Source organism: Mobula birostris, chromosome 6 (assembly GCF_030028105.1).
Source record: "Mobula birostris isolate sMobBir1 chromosome 6, sMobBir1.hap1, whole genome shotgun sequence".
Lineage (NCBI taxonomy): Eukaryota > Metazoa > Chordata > Chondrichthyes > Myliobatiformes > Myliobatidae > Mobula > Mobula birostris.
Window position 1 is genome coordinate 8,360,578 of NC_092375.1, and position 16,181 is coordinate 8,376,758.

Sequence of the window (16,181 nt, forward strand, 5' to 3'; positions counted from 1 at the left end):
GTGGCCACACATTTTAATTCCACATCCCATTCCCATTCTGACATGTCTATCCACGGCCTCCTCTACTGTAAAGATGAAGCCACACTCAGGTTGGAGGAACAACACCTTATATTCCGTCTGGGTAGCCTCCAACCTGATGGCATGAACATTGACTTCTCTAACTTCCGTTAATGTCCCACCTCCCCTTCATACCCCATCCTTTATTTATTTATCTTTTATCATTAATAATAATTTTTTTTCTCTCTCGCACTTCTTTTTCTCCCTCTGTCCCTCTCACTATACTCCTTGCCCATCCTCCGGGCTCCCCCCGCCTTCTTTCTCCCTGGGCCTCCTGTCCGTCCCATGATCCTCTCATATCCCTTTTGCCAATCAACTTCCCAGCTCTTAGCTTCATCCCTCCCCCTCCTGTCTCCTCCTATCATTTCGGATCTCACCCCTCCCTCCACTTTCAAATCTCTTACTATCTCTTCTTTCAGTTAGTCCTGACGAAGGGTCTCAGCCCAAAACGTCGACTGTTCCTCTTCCTATAGATGCTGCCTGGCCTGCTGTGTTCACCAGCAATTTTTATGTGTGTTGCTTGAAATTCCAGCATCTGCAGATTTCCTCATGTTAGCATAATCAGGCCATTCAAGCTCATTGAATCTGCTCCAGCATTTCATCAAGGCTGATTTAATATCCATCTCAACCCTATTCTCTTGCCTTCTCCCCACAACCTTTGACATACTTACTAACCAAAAACCTATCAACCTCCACCTTAAACATCTCCAAATACTTAGCTTCCACAGCAGTCCATGGCAATGAATTCCAGAGATACATAACCTTCTGCCTGAAGAAATTCCTTCTCTTCTCTGTTCAAAATGGATGCCCCTCTATTCTGGGGCTGTGCTCTCTGACTCCCCCACTATAGGAAACATCCTCCCCACATCCATGCTGTCTAGGCCTTTCAATGCAGCAACCCCCACCCCCCCACCATTCTTCCAACCTCCAGCAAGTACAGGCCAGAGCCAGCAAACGTTCTTCACACCTTTACCCATGCAATAACTCCATTTACCCATCATGCCTTGATCAGGTAAAATTATAATATTAGTCTTATTTGTCACTCCAGTGAGTACAGGTCCAGAGCCATCAAGGTTAACCCTTCCATTCCCAGGATCATTCTCCTGAAACTCCCCTGAACCTTCTCCAATGCCAGCACATTCTTCTTTTCTTAGATAAAGGGATGTCACATATACATCAGAACAGACACAGAAATGCACCATTTTTGTCAAATCAAATCAGTGAGGTATGTGCTGGGGGCAGCCTATAATTGTTGCCAACGTAGCATGCCCATAACTTACTAACTCTAACCTTTATGTCTTTGGGATGTGTGAAGAAACCGGAGAACCTGAAGAAAATCAATGCGGTAATGGGGAGAATGTACAAACTCCTTATAGACAGCGATGGGAATGGAACCCCTATCAGTGATTGCTGGCATTGTAATAATGTTATGCTTACCACTATGCTACCATGCCACAAAATCAATGCCTAGAACCAATAACCATATCAGGTGACCTGCTCTGGGCCCTGCAAAGAGATCTAATTATAAGGAAAGCATTAAACAGTCTTTACTCTCTTAGGACGTTCACTTTTGCATCAAGCATTCTCACAACCTTCCGCAGTTATACCCTGAAAAGTATCCTGACTGGTTGCATGTGGTCTGGTATAGCAATATGAAAGCACAGGAAGGACCCTGATGAAGGGTCTCGGCCCAAAACATCAACTTTTTACTCTTTTCCATAATGCTGCCTGGACTGCCTGGCTCCTCCAATATTTTGTTTGTGTTGCACGGGAAGGCAACGTTCTTCTTCTTCCTCTGACTTTTAACGGCGGTTGGCAGTCCAACCTGAAGGTGCATTACTGTCACCATTTGCACTGGAGTGAGGTGCAGAGAGTTGGGAAATAAAACCCTGACTAGTTCTTCATCAACTGAAAACTAAATCACCCCAAAAATCCTTACGGATTGTCAATAATGAAAAACAATATTGTGAACTAAATTAAAGCCACTTCCATAATTTAGTAAAGATTTTAAATGACATCCATCAACCCCCAAATATAGTAGTGCAACCTCCATTTGCTTTCTTTCAACCTTATACACTTCACATTGTAATAGAATGTGTTCAACTGTTTCATAATGATAACAACACCTACACACCCAGGGTGATGTTTTCCAACAAAATATGAGGAATAATTAAGCATGGTATGCCCAATTCTAAGTCAAGTCAATATAATTCCTTCCCTTTTTGTTTTACCCCCTTATCCCATCAATCCAACAATGTTGGATTCTGGTGCTTTAAGTCCAAGGTTCTTACAGCAGTCTGGAATGACGCATAAAACTTGTTACTTCACGATTGTTTTATTAAAAGTCGATAGAACAAAGAGAACAGGAATAGAACAGTGAAAGGGGTCACTGCTACTTGAAGAAGAGAGAAGTTAAAGATGGCATCTAGCATAAAACAGCTATATACGCAGAGATAAGAAAAAATCCATTCAAATCTGTAGATAATAATAAACCAATTAGAAAATACTTATTCCATACTGCAGTAAAAATTAACTTATGAGAAAGCACTTATTCACTTATGGAAGAATGAAGAAAATTCAGAATTATATTCTGTGTAACCACTCAAGGCATATTAAATTCTTATGCATATGAAGGCTACTGAAAATACAAGCAGATCATTAATTGTTAAACTGTAGAGAAAATGACAATTAAACAGTCAGCTCTAAAAGTAAGAAGGTGCAGAGAGTAGTGCACTCTGCCCAGTACATCATGGGCACATCCCTTCCCACCATCTGCAGAAAGTTCTGCCACAAGCAACGTCATCATCAAAAATCCCCACCATCCGGGCCGTGCCACCTTCTCCCAGCTACCATCTGGAGGTATAGAAGCCTAAAGTCCCACACCACCAGGTTCCAGACCAGCTACTTCCCTTCAACCATTCGGTTCTTGAAACAACTGTTACAATGCCAATCACTACAGTTTAGCAACACTATGACCACTTTGATCACTGCACTTAAGTGGAGTTTATTTTTTTTCCTTTTCTAATTATGTTCATACAGAATTGTGCAAGAGTCTTAGACATGTATATATAGCTAGGATGCCCAAGACTTTTGCACAGTACCTTATTTGTCAAAGTGGAGCAGAGAGCAAGTTGGTAATTCTGGCGGGAGCAAAGGATGTTGGGAATGGCGAGGGTGGTGTGACGTGGGAGGGGTGTGGTACAGGGTACACAGGAGAGCCAGGGCAGGGGGTTGTGTGGGTGTAGACACACCCAGCCCTGAAACATCAGGCATGATCATTTGATTCCAAACATTTACTTTATTGATCATGGGCAACAATTATACCAGTGCCCAAGAATAGTGTGAGCTGCCTTAACGACTATTGTCCAGTAGCGCTCGCGCCTATGGTGATCAAATACTTTGAGAGGTTGGGTCATGGCTAGAATCAATTCCTGACTCTACAAAGACCTGGATCCACTGCAACTTGCCTATCACCACAATAGGTCTATGGCAGACACAATCTCAATGGCTCTTCACAAGGCCTTAGATCACCTGGGCAATACAAACACCTATGCCAGGATGCTGCTCATTGACCATAGCTTAATGTTTCACAATGTCATTCCTACAGTCTTGATTGATAAGCTACAGAAACTAGGCCTCTGTACCTCCCTCTGCAATTGGATCCTCGATTTCCTAACCAGAAGACCACAATCTGTGTAGACTGGCAATAACGTATCCTCCTCATTGACAATCAATACTGGCACACCTCAGGGATGTGTTCTTAGCCCACTGCTCTTCTGTCTCTATACCCATGATTGTATGGCTAGGCATAGCTCAAATGCCATCTATAAATCTGCTGATGATACAACCATTGCTGGCAGAATCCCAGATGGAGGAGTGAGATGTACCAAGTCGATAAGTGGTGTTGTCAGTGTCAGTAAGGAGCTGATTGAAGACTTCAGGAAGGGTAAGATGAGGGAACATGAACCAATCCTCATAGAGGGATCAGAAGTGGAGAGAGTGAGCAATTTCAAGTTCCTTGTGTCAATATCTCCATGGATCTAACCTGGTCCCAATGTATCGGTGCAGCTATAAAAAAGGCAACACAGCAGCTATATTTCTTACACATCTTATTTTTAAGTTAATGTTTTTATTCTTTCTTACTGCTCTTCTAATATTTGTATATCTGTGCACTTGTAATGCTACTGTGACACTGTAATTTCATTTGGGGTCAATAAAGTATCTATTCATCTATCTATTTCATTGGGGGGGGGGTGTCAGGGGCTACTGCACAGGATCATAAGCTACAGGTAGTTGTAAAATTAGACAGCTCCATCATGGGTACTAGCCTCCATAGTCTCCAAAACAACGAGCGATGCCTCAGAAAGGCAGTGTCCATCATTAAGAACCCCCATCACCCAGGACATGCCCTCTTCTCATTGCTACCATCAGGAAGGAGATACAGAAGCCTGAAGGCAGACACTCAATGATTCAGGAAATTTCTTCCCCTCTGCCATCAGATTTCTAAATGGACATTGAACCAATGAACACTACCACACTTTTTTTCTGTTTTTGCACTATCTTAACGACTTAATATACTTATATACTTACTGTAATTGATTTACTTATCTATTTTTTCTATATTTATCATGTATTGTATTGTACTGCTGATGTTAAGTTAACAAATTTTACGACATATGCTGGTGACATTAAACCTGATTCTGATGTCTCTCTGGTGCTTCCCACTCCTCCCCTCTCCCTTCCCCTTTTCCCAAGCATGATTCCCCTCTCCCTTCCCCTTTTCCTAAGCATGATTCCCCTCTCCCTGTCCCCTTCCCACTCTCGGTCCACAATAGAGACCCACATCAGAATCAGGTTTATCATCACTTCGAGACAGAGGCGGAGTTAAGATGGCGCTAAACGGCAACTCCTTTGCTTGCATCTTCAGAAACAGCTCTATTTCCGTCTTTAATATCTTTGTTTTTCCCTTTCAGGGTTCTTTTGAAGATTCTGACCTTAGGTTACACGCTGACTTCAGTTCTTTGCGGGAATGGGACTCGCTCTCGGGGTTTCAGGACCGGCCATTGTTCGACACGCCAAGAGGTCAGCCTGAGAGGCGGCCTAGTGTTCAGAAGCCAAAATCTCAGGGGCTCTGGAGACAGGCAGATCGAGGGTTGGTGTCACGGCAAGGGACTCATGTGTCATTGGGGAGGCTGGAAAATCTTTCGCTGTGGGCCCAAAGACCCGAGATCTTTGTGATCTTCGGGCACAGAGCTCAAAAAAAGCGATGAAACGGACTTTTTAACACCGTAAACCCGCAGGTTGTTGTTATGTCTCCCGCTCGCTGTGAAAATGGAGGACACCTCCCTCTCCCTTATTAAGGAGAGAGAGAACCTGTGGGTTGCCAAATGCCGGATGAATTGCGATTGCCTTTGGGGTACCTGCAAGATCTGTGTCTGTGCTTGTGCTCGGTCGCGGGTGCACCTTTTGTTTTGCTGGTGGGGGGACGGGAGATTGGTGCTCACTGCTGCATATATGCGGGAGCAGGGAGCTGGGGGAGACTTTGAAGTTCTCACATTTAACTGTTGTTCATTCTTCGGGGCACTTCTCTCTTTTTTTGGATGTTTTGCGAAGAAAAAACATTTCAGGATGTATACTGCATACATTTCTCTGACATTAAATCGAACCTTTGAACTTACATATGTCATGATTTTTTTGCAGCAGCAGTACAGTGCAATACATAAAATCACTACAATACTGTGCAAAAGTCTTAGGTAGCCTAGTTAGATATTACCATGTGCCTAAGACGTTTGCACAGTACTGTATTTTTAGTTTATGTTTTTCTTGTGAATACTACTTGTTTGTTGTTATGTGCCTGGATAGCTGCTGTAAGTAAATGACTTATTGCATGACATATGTCAGTGGCAATGTTCTCTCCAATATTTTTTACAGTTGCACGGACCAACCTTTGCCCTGAGCAGGAAATTTTTATGTGGCCTGAGAACTGCACAGCACTTTAACTACTTTCTTTTGTAATACTGTATGCACATATTTAGAATGAGAATCGAAATTTCACATACTTTGGATTTTATTTGGTGTATAATGAAATACAGTAGAACAAAGAAAATCTTTCATGTTTTGTAAACTTTTTCCAACTGTATCCAATTCTAGCTGCATGGCAATAAAGGCTATGTGCACGGGAGCATTTCAGTTACTGTGTGGCCGTGCACCCTCGCAGCTTAGAGGGAACAGCACTGGTGATATTAAATTTGATTCTAGTACCTGAGTTCTACTATATATTAGTTGATATGCCTTATTTGTAGGATGCACAGGTCTGACATAGTTCTTGAGCACAGTAACAAGTGTCTTGACCTGAATTGTCAACTGATTACTCCTCTCCATAGATGCTGCCTAATCTGCTGAGTTCCTCCAGTATTTTCTGCATGTTACTTTGGAGTTCCAGCAACTGCAAAATCTCTAGTGTCTCTAACAACAGTCTCCATTGTGCACCACTCCCTCTACTGGTATATAGAGATCTAGACAACGGACAGGCAAGTTCAAATCCCACTAAGGCTCAAGTAATTAAATTGAACTGTGATCTATTTTCTAGAGCTCTCTAATTTCAGTAATGGAAAACCTTCCATCTACCAGGTTGCCATAGAAACCTACATGATTCATTAATATCTGGAAATGTACATGAATGTCAGAGTGCTTCATATTTAATTGTCCCCTGAAGTGGGTCAGTTATTCAGTGCTGGAATATTTACACCCTGTGGCCACTTTATTAGGTACCTCCTGTAGCTAGCAAAGTGGCTTCTGAGTGTATGTCCATGGTTTTCTGCTGCTGTAGCCCATCCACTTCAAGGTTTTACGTACTGTTCATTCAGAGATGCTTTTTTTCACACCACTGTTGTAACGTGTGGTTATTTGAGTTACTGTCACCTTCCTGTCAGCATGAACCAGTCTGGCCAATCTCCTCTGACCTTTCTCATTAACAAGCCATTTTTTTTTGCCCATAGAACTGCCGTTCACTGGATTTTCTTTTTGTTTTTCATACCACTCTCTGTAAACTCTAGAGACTGTGGTGTGTGAAAACCTCGGTAGGTTAGCAGTTTCTGAGATACTCAAATCACCCCATCTAGCGTCAACAACCATTCCACAGTCAACATCACTTAGATCATATTTCTCTCCCATTCTGATGCTTGGCCTGAACAACAACTGAACCTCTTGACCACATCTCCATGTTTCTATGCATTGAATTGCTGCCACATGATTGGCTGATTAGATACTTGCATTAGTGATCAGGTGTTCAGATGTACCTAATAAAATGGCCACTGAACGCATGTTCTATTGGCTACCAGCTCAGATAATGGGACCGGTGGTACGTGGCTGGAAGGTAGGTAATTAATTTGTAGCATGGCTGTCCATTGCAAAAACACTCACCGTCCGTCTGTTGCCTTGAGAGTCGTCAGCCAGAATGACAGCCAAGCAAGAGGTTGATTTCCAGGCAAAAAAAAACCTGCAGAGAAAGAGAGAGAGAAATGAAGGCTGGCAGCTTTGTCTTTGTTGTAGAGAGAAGTCGACAGATACTGCCCTGAGGAATTGCCTCAGTGCGTGAATAGGCAATGCTAAAAAAACAAAAAAAAACAGCCTCCTTTGTTCAATATGACATCATGAGGGGAAACGGAGCTTCAGCAGTATTCATTCGAGAAGTAACAGGAATTTTAAAATATACTTTCCACTTGAGGCAACCATGAGACCATCAGGCATAGGAGCAGAATTAGGAGCCACTCAGCCCATCGTGTCTGCTGTGCTCTCCTATCATGGCTGATATATTATTCCTCTCATCACCATTCTCCTGCCCTTTCCCTGTAACCTTTGACACCTTAACTAATCAACAAACTATCAATCTCTGATTTATCTATACCCAATGACTTGGCCTCTACAGCCATCTGTGGCAGTGAATACTACAGCTTCACCACCCTCTGGCTAAAGAAATTCCTCCTCATCTCTATTCGAGAGATGTCCTTCTATTCCAAGGCTGTGCCTTCTGGTCTTAGACTTCCTCCCTATAGGAAACATCCATTCCAAGTCCACTCTATTGAGGCCTTTCAATATTTGATCTGTTTCAAAGAGATTCCCCCCTCATTCTTCTAAACTCCAGCGAGTACAGCCCAGAGTCATCAAACACTCCACATCCCTTAAATCATACAGTAACTCCATTCACCCACCGATCTCTGATAAGATAAGATTTTAAGATTTGTTTCATTTGTCACAGGTACATTGAAAAATACAGTGAAGTGTATTATTTTGTGTCAGCCACCTACACAGTCTGAGGACGTGCTGAAGGCAGCCCGCAAGTGTTGCCACACTTCCGACACTGACATAGCATGCCCACAACTCACTAACCCTAACCCGTACGTCTTTGGAATGTGGGAGGAAACCGGAGCAACCTGAGGGAACTCACAGGGTCACCAGGAGATCAAACTCTTTACAGACAGCAGCAGGAATCAAACTCCGATTATGGTTGAGCCTTACACCAGCTGCCATGCTATTGTGTATGCCTTTTCCTCATACAAAGCTGGAAAATTGAAATTCGTCCCAAAGAATCCCTTAAATTTGGGAAATTAATTGGAATTGTTAAACGAAGGGAGACATTCAGACAGGAAGGATACTAAGGAATGTGGAAACAGGGTTGGTAGACAGAATTCAAATAAAAAACAGCCATTATCTTTTTAGAGGAGGCAGTAATCAGGATCCAAATGTCCTCCTCTGTCTCAGTCAAAGACATTTAAAAGAAAATTAAGGCCCACCTTTTGTTGGTAATATCCTGAAGATCTGGGCCAGAGGCTGGAATACTGCAGAGGCCTACTCGATAGGCTCATTATAACTCAGTTTTCTCATATACCTTGACACCTTCGTTATGAGCTACTTCCTCTGTTTCTAAATAGTTGCTTCTATTTTTATGAGTGGACACAGCCTAGTCTTGTGCCTTCAGTCCAGCAGGAGACTTGCATGAAGCCGGGAAGATTTAAGAGTTTGTGACTTCTCTGAATCGTCTAAAGGCCTAAAATATCCCCAGGGTCCTCAAATAATCTGGCTGCAACTCATGTTTCTGGCACACAGCTATGCTTTCACATTTATAGAGCCCGGATCTCAAGTTTGAACCAAACACCATGAGTCCTTTTAAATAGGAGGCCTGTTTTCAAATCAAAGTTGTTTACTACACTTTTAAATAGAAGTCTGTTTTCTAAATAGATCTTTTATTTCCAGTTCTGTATCTCGAGGTTTGCAACACTATTTTTAGCCATTAGGGTTTCTGAAATGTGAAAAGAGATTCTGACACACACAAAATGGTGGAGGAACTCTACAAATCAGGCAGCATCCATAGAGAGAAATAAAAGAGCCAATATTTCAAGCTGAGACCCTTCATCAAGACTCGAATTAAGACACTTAATCAGGGTTTTGGGTGGCAAGGTGGAAATACATCTTTAACAAAGGAGGTGTAAGGTGTTCCTTCCCTCCACTAGCCTGCAGGTCACCCTTGGGCAAGGTGTAACACCAATTTAGCCCCCGAGCAGGATCACATGAAGCCATCGGAGTAGGTGGTCAATGGTCATATGAGCAGCTGGTGCATATCAAAAGTCCTGGTTACGTGACCACTAACGTCAGGTAGACAATCTCTGAGGAGTATTGATAATGGCTGGGGTCACATGTCTTGTAAAGACACTGCCCAGAAGAAGGCAATGGCAATCACTTCTGTAGAAAAATTTGCCAAAAACAATCATGGTCATGGAAAGACCATGTTCACCAACATCATACAACATAGCACGTAACGAACGAATGAGTTGGATTGTATCAGCAAGGGTAACTTTGGAACTGGGTCCATGATCTCCCCGCTCTCTGTTCTCCCCCGCTTCTGCACAATTTCAGCCTCGAAACTTTGAACCATGATCTTCAAAGTCTGACCACTCACCCTCAGCAAGTAAAAAAAATAAGTACAAGATGTGACAAACTTCCTTTTTCATCAATTATTTTTCCAGCTTTCTTTCCATGTACAGGGGAATAATCTGCAATTCTCAGATAGAACATAGAACATAGAACCTTGCAGCACAGTGCAGGAACTTTGGACCTCAACGTTGTACTAACCTTTTAACCTACTCAATATTGTTTTGTTAGATCAGTCTAACCCTTCCCTCCTACATATTCCCTTACTTTTATACCATCTTATCTAAGGGTTACCTAAGCTTACCTAAGGGTTTTTTAAATGTACCTAATGTATTCACCTTTACCATCACCCCTGGCAGTGCATTCCATGCATCCTCCACTCTCTGTGTAAAAAAAAACTCTAATATCCCTCCTATACTTTCCTCCAATCATCTTAAAATTATGTCCCCTCATATTAGACATTCCTTCCCTTAGAAAAAGTCCGCCTATCTGCTTGATCTATGCCTCTTATCATCTTGTACACCATTATGAAGTCCAAAGAAAAAACCTTTAGCTCATTCAATCCATCTTCGTAAGACACGCTCTCTAATCCAGGCAGCAGTCTGATAAATCTCCTCTGCACCCTCTCTAAAGCTTCCACATCCTTCCCATAACAAGGTGACCAGAACATAGTACTTCATGAGAAAACTTTGGAGAAGGATTGGGCATCTGATGAGAAGAGATGCCAGATTCATCATGAAGACAGAACTTCATTGGACATCTGAAGGGCAGGAGAAACACAGGAGACCAAAGACAACTTGGAGCCATGCCGTAAAGGCAGAGGTGGGGACCCTGGAACTCAATATTGAAGATGGGCAAGGAGAGAGAGAGATGAAGTACCTTCATTGCTGCCCTAAATGCCAGCTGCGTAACAGGCAGTAAGTAACTAGAAAATGGTACTCCAAGTGTGGTCTAATCAGGGTTTTATAGAGCTAATGACAACCAATTGCATCCTTCACCAACACATCATACTGCTCCTGGTATGTTTCCTGCTTTGGAGTTGGGTCTATTGTCATCTGCACAAGTACGTGTACGCACAGGTGAAACGGAAAAATTATTTGCAGCAACGTTGCAGGAACATTGCATTAGATAAGCAGCATTCACAAGAAAAAACAAATTCAACATTTTCTAACAAGGAAAGTCCTTTGTAGTGCAAAATAGTCACATTGTTGCTAATCTGTAGGGATTAATGATTTTCCAGTTGGTTCAAAAACTGAATGGTTGAAGAGAAATGGTTGTTCTTGGACCTGATAGTGTTGAACCTCAGGCTTCAATACCTCCTGCCTCAAATTCAAAGTTCAAAGTAAATTTTATTATCATTTATGACACCACTTACAACCCGAAAATTTATTTTTCTGCAGGCATTCTCAGCAAATCTACAGAATAGTAACTATAACAGGATCAATGAAAGATCAACCAGAGTGCAGAAGCCAACAAACTGCAAATGCAAATATAAATAAATAGCAATAAATAATGAGAAACTGAAATAATAAGATAAAACGTCCTTAAAGTGAGATCACTGGTTGTGGGAACATTTCAACGATGGGCAAGTCATCCCCTTTGGTTCAGGAGCCTGATGGTTGGGGGGTAGTAACTGTTCCTGAACCTTGTGGAGTGAATCCTGAGGCTCTTGTATCCTCAACCTGATGGCAGCGGTGAGAAAGGAGCATGGTTTGGGTGGTGAGGATCTCTGATGATGGATACTGCTTTCCTATGACAGTGTTTCACGTAGATGTAGTGTGGTAGCTGTGTGAAGATGGATAAGATGGTGGGGATTTTAGGTGATGGATGTTTCCTTCTTGAGGCAATGCATGCCGTAGATGTGGCTGAGTCCACTATTCTTTGTAGCTTCTTACATACCTGCTGTGCATGTGTGACGAACCGTGACTTAACCAGAACAAACTGTCCAATCCAATGGTGAGTCAAGCTTCATGTTCTCCTGTGGTGCCCATATTGAGTGCTGCCAACCTGATCACACTCATACAGTTTAGCTGAAAAATCTCTGAGGGGCTCCATTCAATGTAAGGCCTCCTTTGTCTTTCTGGTAGACAAGGTGCAATTTACCCTCCCCCTCTTTTCCACTCAGTCACACAGGTAAAATACTTGAAAATCCATGTCAAACATTTCAAATCAACATTACTCTCAACTGTGCAGTCAACACTGACGCCACATAGTTGTCATCCAAAGTTACAGACTGGTAACTGTCTCTGTAAAGATGATAAGCAGGAGAGAAAAGTAAGGCATTCTCTTGATATATTCCAACTCTTGACTTCAAAACCCATCTGTCACACTTCAAGGACAGTTCTCCCAGAGGATGGTGTTATCTGAGAGAGCTCTTCAATAAGAATGGTATCTTTAACTTTGACACCAGTTGCGATAAGGAATAACTGAAGAGCCCTTCTCTGCTTGCTCGAGGCCAAGGCTCCTTATAAGGTCAGCGAATGTAGGCAGACCTACTCCACGCATTCAGTGGCATTCCATGCTGGCATATCCCAGGAGTCAGAGGCGAAATGGTCAGGGACAACCTTTAGCTGCTTAGCTATGAACTAGCCTGCATTAGTTTTTGCACATTTAAGCCTTGTGTTGTCTGCAGCCTCTCTGCCACAGGTCCCATCCATACCCTCATTGTACAGCATCTGCACCTTAGTTGGAGATCTTCTTTCTGGGCCATTGTGGTAGTTATTCCCATTACCAGTGGAAATTCAGTTTTTCTACTGATGTTTGGCCAACAACTTTCATTGCAAAAAGATACACTAATGCTAATGACCAGTTTATTCCAACATCCCCTTCCATTTATAGAACACAGAACATTGTAACACAGTACAGGCCCTTTGGCCCACAATGTTGTTCCTACTTTTTAACCTGTTCTAAGATTAATCCAACCCTTCCTTCCTACATAATCCTTTATTTTCCTATTGTTCATGTGCCTTTCAAAGAGTTCCTTAAATATCCCTACCACCACCCCTGGCAGTGCATTCCATGCACCCACCACTCCCTGTTTAAAAAACATACCTCCGACATCTCCTGCCCTCTAAATACTTGCCTCCAATTATCTTAACATTACATATTAGTCATATCTGCCCTGGGAAAAAGTCTCTGATGATCCACTTGATCTCTGATCCTTATCATCATGTACAGCTCATTAAATCATCTCTCATCCTCGTTCATTCCAAAGAGAAAAGCCCCAGCTCACTCAACCTATCATCATAAGTCATGCTCTCTAGTCCAGGCAACATCCTGGTAAATCTCCTCTGCACCCTCTCTAAAACTTCCACATCCTTACAATAACAACCAGAATGCAATACTCTAAATGTGGTCTAATGAGGTTTTATAGAGCTAATGGTAAACATCTGCATCCTTCACCAACACATCACACTGCTTCTGTTTTCCACTCACAAGCTCCTCCAAAAAAGTGATTTAGAATGCGGATCATTACAGCATACACAGGCCCTTTAGCCCACGATGTTATACTAAAATTTTAACCCACTCTAAGATCAATCTAGCCCTTCCTTCCCACATAACCCTCCATTTTTCTATCATCCACATGTCTATCTAAGAGTATCCTTAATGTCCCTAATGTATCTGCCTCTACCACCACCCCTAGTAGCATGTTCCACTTTCCCACACTCTCTATGTAAATAATTTACCTCTGACATCCCTTCTTATACTTTCCTCCATCATCTAAAAAATAATGCTCCCTTGTATTAACTACTTCTGCCCTGGGGAAAAGTCTCTGACTGTCCTCTTGACTTATGCTTCATATCATCTTATACAGAGTGTAGGCACGTGGCCAAGTGGTTAAGGCATTGGACTAGTGACCTGAAGGTCGTGAGTTCGAGCCCCAGCCGAGGGAACGTGTTGTGTCCTTGAGCAAGGCACTTAATCACACATTGCTCTGCGACGACATTGGTGCCAAGCTGTATGGGTCCTAATGCCCTTCCCTTGGTGTCGTGGAGAGGGGAGACTTGCAGCATGGGCAACTGCTGGTCTTCCATACAACCTTGCCCAGGCCTGCACCCTGGAGAGTGAAGACTTTCCAGGCGCAGATCCATGGTCTCACAAGACTAACGGATGCTATCTTATACCTCTCTAACAAGTCATCTCTCATCCTCCTTCACTCCAAAGAGAAAAACCCCTCACAAGGCATGCTCTCTAATCCAGATAGCATCCTGATAAATCTCCTCTCTACCCTCACTAAAGCTTCCACTTCCTTCCTATGTCAAGGTGAGGAGATCACAATACTCCAAGTAAGGTCTAATCAGGGTTTTATAGAGATAATGCTAACCAATCCTACCCTTTTTTTCAAGCTAGTTTCAAACTTATTGTAGATAATGGTATTATCAAGGAGTAACATCTGCAAGTCAGGTAAAAGTGTGATCAGTCAGAGAAAAACAAATTCAAAAACGTAAAAGAAAATCAGTATGATTTAAATATGTTTTTTAAGAGATACAGCATGGTAACAGGCCCTTCTGGCCCAATTACAACCAGGTGACCAATCAACAAACTACAGTCAGCCCTCTGTATTTGCAGGTTCCACATCTGCGGATTCAACCAACCACAAATCGGGATCGAAATAAAAACCCAGTTCTCTCTCCAGCACTTGTTATTTGAGCATGTACAGACTTTTTTTCTTGTCATTATTCCCTAAACAATAGAGTATAACAAATATTTACATAGTATTTGCATTGTATTAGGTATTATAAGTAATCTAGAGATGATTTAAAGTATACGGGAGGATCTGCGTAGGTTATATGCAAGTACTACGCCATTTTATATACGGGACTTGAGCATCCGCGGAAGTTGGTATCCGTGGGGGTCCCAGAACCAAACCCCTGTGGATACGGAGGGCCGACTACAATTGTAAGCCTTTGGAATATGGGAGGAAACTGGAACATCTGGAGGAATCCCATGTGGTCACAGGGAGACTGTACAAACTCCCGACAGACAGTGGTGGAATTGGAGCAGGGTCACTAGTGCAGTGTCGCAATGTTACTGCACTGTCCGTGAATGTGGATGTCCCTGTCTTTAGTTGCCGTTGAGATGGTCGGGGTGAGCAGCCACTACAATCCTTCTAGAGAAGTTGTCCTCACAGTGCTGTTGGAAAGCACATGTCCAGTGATGATGAAGGATCGTCGAGGGGGGTATGAAGTGAGAAGTTGGAAGTTGGGAGAAAGAGGGAAAGGGCTGAAGAAGAAAGAATCTGATGGGGAGGACAGTGGGCCATGGAATAATTGGGAAGGGGAAGAAGCAGCAGAGGAGGCGATGGGCAGGTGGAGAGAAGAGAACAGATGAGAGGGGAACCAGAGTTGAAATTAGAAAAAAAAGAGTTAGGGTAGGGGTGAGAAATTACCAGAAGTTAGTTTACATTTTATCAGGATGCTGCCTGGATTAGAGAGTATGTACAATGAAGAGAGCATGAACAGACTGGAGGTGCTTTCTTTGGAGTGGCTGAGGCTGAAGGGAGACTAGAGAGAAGTTTATAAGATTATGAGGGGCAATGACAGACAGCTGGTATCTCTTGCCCAGGGCTGAAGTGTTTAATACGAGAGGGCAAGCATTTAAGAGAAGAGAGATCAAGTTCAAAGGAGATGTGCAGAGCAGGAGCTGTTTTTCAACTGCACAGAGAGTTTGGGCGGGGGGGGTGGGAAAGAGGGTGACTGAAATGTACTGCCTGCGGGGGTGGTAGAAGCAATTATGACAGAGGCATTTGGATGGTTCTCAATAGGCACATGAATATGCAGAGGATGGAGGGATGTGGCATGTAAGTGGAAGGGGGTTATTTAGTTATACAGTTAACTAGTTTGGCACACTTCTCTGAAGATTGTCACTTTGTCACCATGGAAAAGGCTGTGAGCTCCTGAGATCCCGAGACTGATGACGTCTGGAGTTTAGCCATCTGGCACTTAGCTCCTGGTAGGGTTACCCATGGCGGTAAGAACAAGATGGAGGCGCCAGACAAAGAGCGATCCAAATAAGACCTCAACGGTGGAGCCGGCAGAAGGTGATGACACATCTCAAAGGCAGTGTAGGCAGAGGAAGGCTGCAGCAGTGCAGAGTTCCCGGCCATCTTGCATTCTACACCACTGGGGCCTGAGTCAGAGCTGTTAAGGACCGTGTGGTCACTGCCCGTGCATCAGCCTCCACACTTTAAGCAAAGG

General features: G+C 43.0%; 1 long non-coding RNA gene across 21 annotated transcripts in view; it reads right to left on the minus strand.

Annotated features, from left to right (window-relative positions):
- Window positions 1–16,181, minus strand: part of LOC140198802 (uncharacterized) — a 325,008-nt gene that overhangs the window by 165,152 nt on the left and 143,675 nt on the right. For all 21 annotated transcript variants that reach the window (XR_011886241.1, XR_011886248.1, XR_011886245.1 and 18 more), the window contains one exon: window positions 7,480–7,555. This is a non-coding gene — a long non-coding RNA (uncharacterized lncRNA). The remainder of the gene's footprint in view (window positions 1–7,479; window positions 7,556–16,181) is intronic.